The sequence below is a fragment of the Triticum dicoccoides genome, chromosome 2B, assembly GCF_002162155.2.
Source record: "Triticum dicoccoides isolate Atlit2015 ecotype Zavitan chromosome 2B, WEW_v2.0, whole genome shotgun sequence".
Classification (NCBI taxonomy): domain Eukaryota; kingdom Viridiplantae; phylum Streptophyta; class Magnoliopsida; order Poales; family Poaceae; genus Triticum; species Triticum dicoccoides.
Genome location: NC_041383.1, coordinates 16,008,021 through 16,014,533, shown reverse-complemented (window position 1 = coordinate 16,014,533; position 6,513 = coordinate 16,008,021). Strand labels below are relative to the sequence as shown.

The window sequence follows — 6,513 nt, the reverse complement described above, 5'->3', positions numbered from 1 at the left end:
GAGGAAACCGCTCCTCTCCTTCTCCTAGTCGCGGGGGTGGCAGCGGTGGTCATCAGCAACGTTTTCGCCCTCAACCACAACAACAGCAGCAGCAAGAGGGCGACTACCCCGAGTGCCAAATCTGCTACAAGTTCCATGCTGGCGGGGCAAGAGCCGGCTGGCATCGGTACGATGATGATCATGAAGAAAAGAAGGCAGCCAACCTCGTCACCAACAACTATGGCATCGACACAAACTGGTATGCCGACTCCGGTGCCACTGAGCATATCACAGAGGAGCTCGACAAGCTGACGATGCGGGAAAGGTACCACGGTGGTGATCAGATACACACGGCAAGTGGAACTGGTATGGACATTACTCATGTTGGAAATTCAATTGTCAAAACCCCCGTAAAAGATCTACATCTTAACAATGTCTTACATGTTCCACATGCTTCCAAAAATCTTGTTTCCGTTCATCGTTTTGCTCTTGACAACAATGTTCTCATAATATTTTATCCTCACTCTTTTGTGATCAAGGACTTGGCAACGAGGAGAGTCATCCTTAGAGGAAAATGCGAGGGGGGCCTATATCCACTCATATCATCTTCATCTTCATCATGGTCGAATAAACAAGCGTGGAGTGTCACCAAACCTTCCTCGGCAAGGTGGCATAGTCGTCTGGGTCATCCCTCCTCAGTTATAGTTCAACATGTTCTTAGCAAGAATAAACTACCTTATGAGTCTAGCATTGAGTCAATTTGTGATGCTTGCATGCAAGCCAAGAGTCATCAGTTACCTTATCCTATATCAACAAGTGTTTCCACTGCTCCATTGCAGCTTATTTTTTTCAGATGTATGGGGACCAGCCCCCACATCAGTTGGTAGATTCTCTTATTATGTGAGTTTCATTGATGATTATAGCAAGTTCACCTGGATCTATCTGCTAAAGAAAAGATCCGATGTTTTTCAAGTCTTTACCAACTTCAGAAATCTTGTTGAACGCCAACTAGACTCAAAAATTCTTGCTATGCAAACCGACTGGGGTGGTGAGTATGAGAAACTAAATTCCTTCTTTCAAAAAATTGGAATCTCTCATCATGTCTCTTGTCCCCATGCTCATCAGCAAAACGGGTAGGCTGACGTAAACATCGTCATGTTGTTGAGGTAGGATTAGCACTTCTAGCCAATGCTTCCATGCCTCTAAAATTCTAGGATGAAGCTTTTCTCACTGCCACCTATCTCATAAATATTCGACCCAGTAAAGTCATCAAATTTGAAAGTCCAATCACACGTTTGTTTGGAACAAAACCAGATTTCAAATCTCTACGAGTCTTTGGTTGTGCATGTTGGCCAAACTTAAGACCTTACAACACATGCAAACTTGCGTTTCGTTCAAAAAAATGTGTGTTTTTGGGCTATAGCCCTATGCACAAAGGAGTCAAGTGCTTAGATGTTCCCACAGGCAGGGTTTATATATCTCGAGGCGTTGTGTTTGATGAATCAGTTTTTCCTTTTGAATCTCTCCATCCCAATGCCGGTGCTCTTCTTCGTCAAGAGATTCTTCTTCTTCCACCTACACTTTGAGCTTTTGATCACAGGGGAAACAATTGCACAAACCAACATGATGATAATATCCCTACTGGAACCAGTTCTTGTCTTCCGTGTGTGCAGGTACCTGAAGAAAACAGAGAAGAAAACGGTCAGAATGATCAAAATCCCATCCAAAATGAGGCTATACTTCATGTAGAAGAAGAAGACGAAGATGGCGCAGTGTTCGAGGATGATTTGGCGGTGCCTGCCACCCCTGCGCGTCAATCTCCCTCGGATCACGCGCAGATATCCTCCTCGGATCGCGATCCGGTCGGCCAGGAGAGCCAGGCGCGGGCGAGCCGCCCTGCAGCCGCCACGTCCTCACGCGGAGGATCTCCCTCGAGCGGCCCGCGCATGCAGCCGATCGCTGCGAGGCGCAGCGGGCGCATGCAGCAAACAGGCCCACCTGGCGCGACTGGCACGGGATCATGTGCGGCCACAGATGGTGCGGACGTGGAAGAACATGCCACACCTGCGACCACAAGATCTGATGTGGCAACGCCCGTCTCTTCTCTAGGATCTTCTGCGACAAGTGGATCCATGCGCCCGCGTGTACAGCAGCAACCAGCTACATCTAGAGTCACAACTCAGCTACAAAAAGGTATCAAGAACCCAAAAATAAGAACCGATGGCACAATATCGTATGGTATGTTGTGTATTTCAGGAGAGCCAACAAAACTAGATGATGCACTTGGAGATCCAAAGTGGAAAAAGGCCATGGATGAGGAGTATACAGCCCTGATGAAAAATAAGACATGGCGTTTGGTACCAAATCAAAAAGGCAAAAACATCATTGATTGTAAGTGGGTGTATAGGATTAAAAAAAGGGCAGATGGTTCCATTGACAGGTATAAAGCACGTCTTGTTGCTAAAGGTTTTAAGCAGCGTTATGGTATTGATTATGAGGATACATTTAGTCCTGTGATAAAAGCTGCAACCATAAAGCTTGTGCTAGCAATTGCTGTGTCCAGAGGATGGATCTTGAGACAGCTAGACGTAAAGAACGCGTTTTTGCATGGTGTTCTGGAAGAGGAGGTCTACATGAGGCAACCACCAGGTTATGAAAACAAGCAAAAACCACATTATGTATGTAAGCTTGACAAGGCCCTCTATGGCTTGAAACAGGCACCTAGAGCGTGGTACTCCAGGTTAAGTATGCAGTTGAAACGCCTTGGTTTTGTTGCATCAAAAGCTGACACATCTCTCTTCATATACAATAAGGCAAATACTGTCATATTTGTGCTCATATATGTTGATGATATTATAGTTGCAAGCTCTTCTCAGAATGCTACTGATGCTCTTTTGCATGACCTAAGCTCAGAATTTTCCTTAAAGGATCTTGGCGATTTGAGTTTCGTTCTAGGCATTGAAGTTAAGAAGGTTCAGGATGGTATAGTGTTGAAGCAGGAAAAATATGCCACTGAACTCTTGGCTCGGATGGGAATGAAGGATTGCAAGCCTTCCCCCACACCATTATCCTCATCAGAACAACTGTCAGCTTATGAAGGGGAACCACTTAATGAGAAGGAAAGCACCAGATATAGAAGTGATGTTGGAGCCTTGCAATATTTGACCTTGACACGGCCAGATATCTCATTCTCTGTTAACAAAGTATGTCAATACCTGCATGCTCCTACTTCTGCTCATTGGACAGCTGTCAAAAGGATCATACGGTATGTCAAGCACACTGTAGGTTTGGGGCTATATTTCAAACGTTCCAATTCTACACTGGTTAGTGCTTTTTCTGATGCAGACTGGGCAGGCTGTAGTGATGATAGAAAATCCACAGGAGGATTTGCTGTTTTCTTTGGGTCTAACCTTATTTCATGGAGTGCCAGGAAACAAGCAACAGTGTCAAGGTCGAGTACTGAAGCTGAGTACAAGTCATTGGCAAATGCTACTGCAGAGATCATTTGGGTTGAGTCTTTGCTTGAGGAATTGGGTGTTAAGCAACATCGTGTCTCATGCCTATGGTGTGATAATTTGGGTGCTACTTATTTGAGTGCCAATCCAGTTTTTCATGCCAGAACCAAGCACATCGAAATAGACTTTCACTTTGTACGGGAAAGAGTTGCAGAGAAGAAGTTGGAGATACGTTTTATTCCTTCTAAAGATCAAGTAGCTGATGGTTTCACCAAAGCTCTACCGTACAAGCCATTTGAAACATTCAAGAACAATCTCAATCTAGGATAGGTAGTTCAGATTAAGGGCGGGTGTTAGACATAGAGATATATTCTATTGTAATCTTAAACTACTTATCTCTTCCTCTCCCTTGTAACCTCCTATCTCTTATCCTACCGAATCCCAGCGATCGGTAGAAGACTTGTAAACCACGGCAGGGGTGATTCCTGCCCTCGATCAATAAAACCCGCGGCTCCTAGGAACGCTTCCACCAGATAAATCTTACACTTCATTCTAGATGTCGTCGCAACCATCTCCATGGCCATCGAGGTACTCTAGCTCTTAAGCAGTCATGAATCATGATTCATGATGCTTTACATCCGGAATGAACGACCAATGAAGCATCCATGTTAATTAAACCAACATTGCTGTTGCCAACAGAGGCTGATTAAGCACGGGGCGAGGAGCCTGGTAGTTCCCGGCGTGATCCCGTCCGGATGCTCACCGCCTATCCTGACCAAGTTCGCCCATGCCCCACCGGCAGCATACGACTCCAAAACCGGGTGTCTGACAGCGCACAACAAGCTGGGGCTGTACCACAACGCGCTGCTGCAGGCGGCTCTCGCCAAGCTCCGGGCCAAGTACCGCAATGTCAGGCATCTACGCCGATTTCTTCGGCCCAATCATGGAGATGGTGGAGTCACCGCACAAGTTCGGTTAGCACCGCCAACTCAACTGAAAGAATCTTCTTAGTTGCATAGCACATAGACAAAATGTCATAATGGAAGTTGATTGGCACACAGACAAAATGTCATAATGGAAGTTGATTGATGATTGCAGGTTTTGAAGAGGACGCACTTATGGTGTGCTGTGGAGGGCCTGGAAGGTATGGTATGTGTCAAAGATGGGTAAAGCGTCTCAACCCTCCTAGGAGAGCCCCCATGGTCTTATATTGATAGTACGAGAGAAACTCTCTCATAGGTGTTTACAGAATCGTGGATAACAGAAGAAAAGATAGGAACTTAAAAGAGAGAGAAAACCTCCAAGTAACTCTATCTAATCTAGAGATATAACTTGGCCTACAAGAGAGAATATTAGAGGGAGAGAGAGGTGTGACAACATGTCACGTTACAATGTGAAATATATTTAACACCCTCCCTTAATCTAAATTGCACAAGTTAAGATTATGTCTAAATTCTTCAAACGGTCTTGTGGCCAAAGCTTTTGTGAACCCATCAGCAACTTGATCCTTTGAATGAACAAATCAAATTTCCAATTCTTTGCTTGCAACCCTTTTTCTAACAAAGTGATAATCAATCTCAATATGTTTAGTCCTTGCATGAAAGACAGGATTAGCAGACAAATAAGTGGCACCAAAATTATCACACCAAAGGCAGGGAGTTGGTGTGTGACATATCCCAAGCTCTTTAAGCATGGATTTAACCCAGATGATCTCTGCTCTGGCATTCGCGAATGCCTTGTATTCTGCCTCAGTAATGGACCTTGAAACTATAGCCTGTTTCTTTGCACACCATGAGATCAAATTAGGTCTAAAGAAAACTGCAAAACCACATGTTGATCTCCTGTCATCTAAGCAACCTGTCCAGTCAGAATCAGAGAAAGCATTGAAAAGTGTGGATGATGACTTGCTGAAAGTTAGGCCAACACTCAAGGTGTATTTCACATATCTTAGTATACGTTTGGCAGCAGTCCAATGATCTGTAGTTGGTGCATGAAGAAACTGACAAACCTTATTAACAGCAAAGGAAATGTCAGGCCTGGTGAGTGTGAAATACTGAAGTGCACCCACCAAGCTTTTGTACTTGGTGGCATCCTCTTGACTCAAGGGTTGTCCTTCTACAAGAGAAAGTTTTTATGAACTGGACAATGGTGTGGGTGATGGTTTACAACCCTGCAAGCCAAATCTATTCAAAAGATCAGTTGCATATTTTTCTTGAGAAAGATGAAGACCACCTTCGTTGTTCCTCTTAACCTCAATACCAAGGAAGAAATGCAAGTCACCTAGATCCTTAAGAGCAAATTCTAAATTTAAATCTTTCAACAAGGCAGTGACTGCTTCATTTGATGAACTTGTGACAATAATATCATCAACATAAATAAGCACAAATATAGATGTTTTGAACTTATTGTATATGAACAATGATGTATCAGACTTGGAGGGAACAAAACCAAGTGTTTGTAACTTAGAACTCAAGCGCGAGTACCACGCTCTAGGTGCTTGCTTCAAGCCATAAAGAGACTTATCCAGCCTGCAAACATGAAAAGGTTTGTTTTTGTCCTCAAACCCAGGAGGTTGTTTCATATATACTTCCTCTTCCGGAACACCATGAAGGAACACGTTCTGGACATCTAGCTGTCTGAGACTCCATCCTCTAGATACGGCAATAAACCACTAGTAGAAAAAGGACCTTATGTGAGACACATTAGTCCCGGTTCGATTTTGGCCCGGTACTAATGGTATCATTAGTACCGGTTCGAATGGCTATGCATTAGTGCCGGTTCATGTTGAACCTTTAGTACCGATTCGTGCCACGAACCGGTACTAAAGGGGTGGTGGCAGGCTGGCGTCAGGTCGGGGCCCCACGAGCCCCTTTAGTCCCGGTTTCTAGCACAAACCGGTACTAAAGGGCCAACCTTTAGTACCGGTTCGTGCCACGAACCGGCACTAAAGGGGTCTAACCTATAGTCCCGGTTGGAGACACAAACCGGGACTATAGGGCAATTTTCAAACTTGAAAAATCATAACTAAATCATCTTAATTCAGAAAAATACATATAATATATCAAAATTTGCAGAACAA

The 6,513-nt window shown here is 44.3% G+C and overlaps 1 pseudogene; it reads left to right on the top strand.

The window, feature by feature from the left end:
* The window catches only part of LOC119360245, a 7,232-nt pseudogene extending 1,822 nt beyond the window's left edge, over positions 1-5,410 (top strand).
* The last annotated feature ends 1,103 nt before the right edge of the window (positions 5,411-6,513 follow it).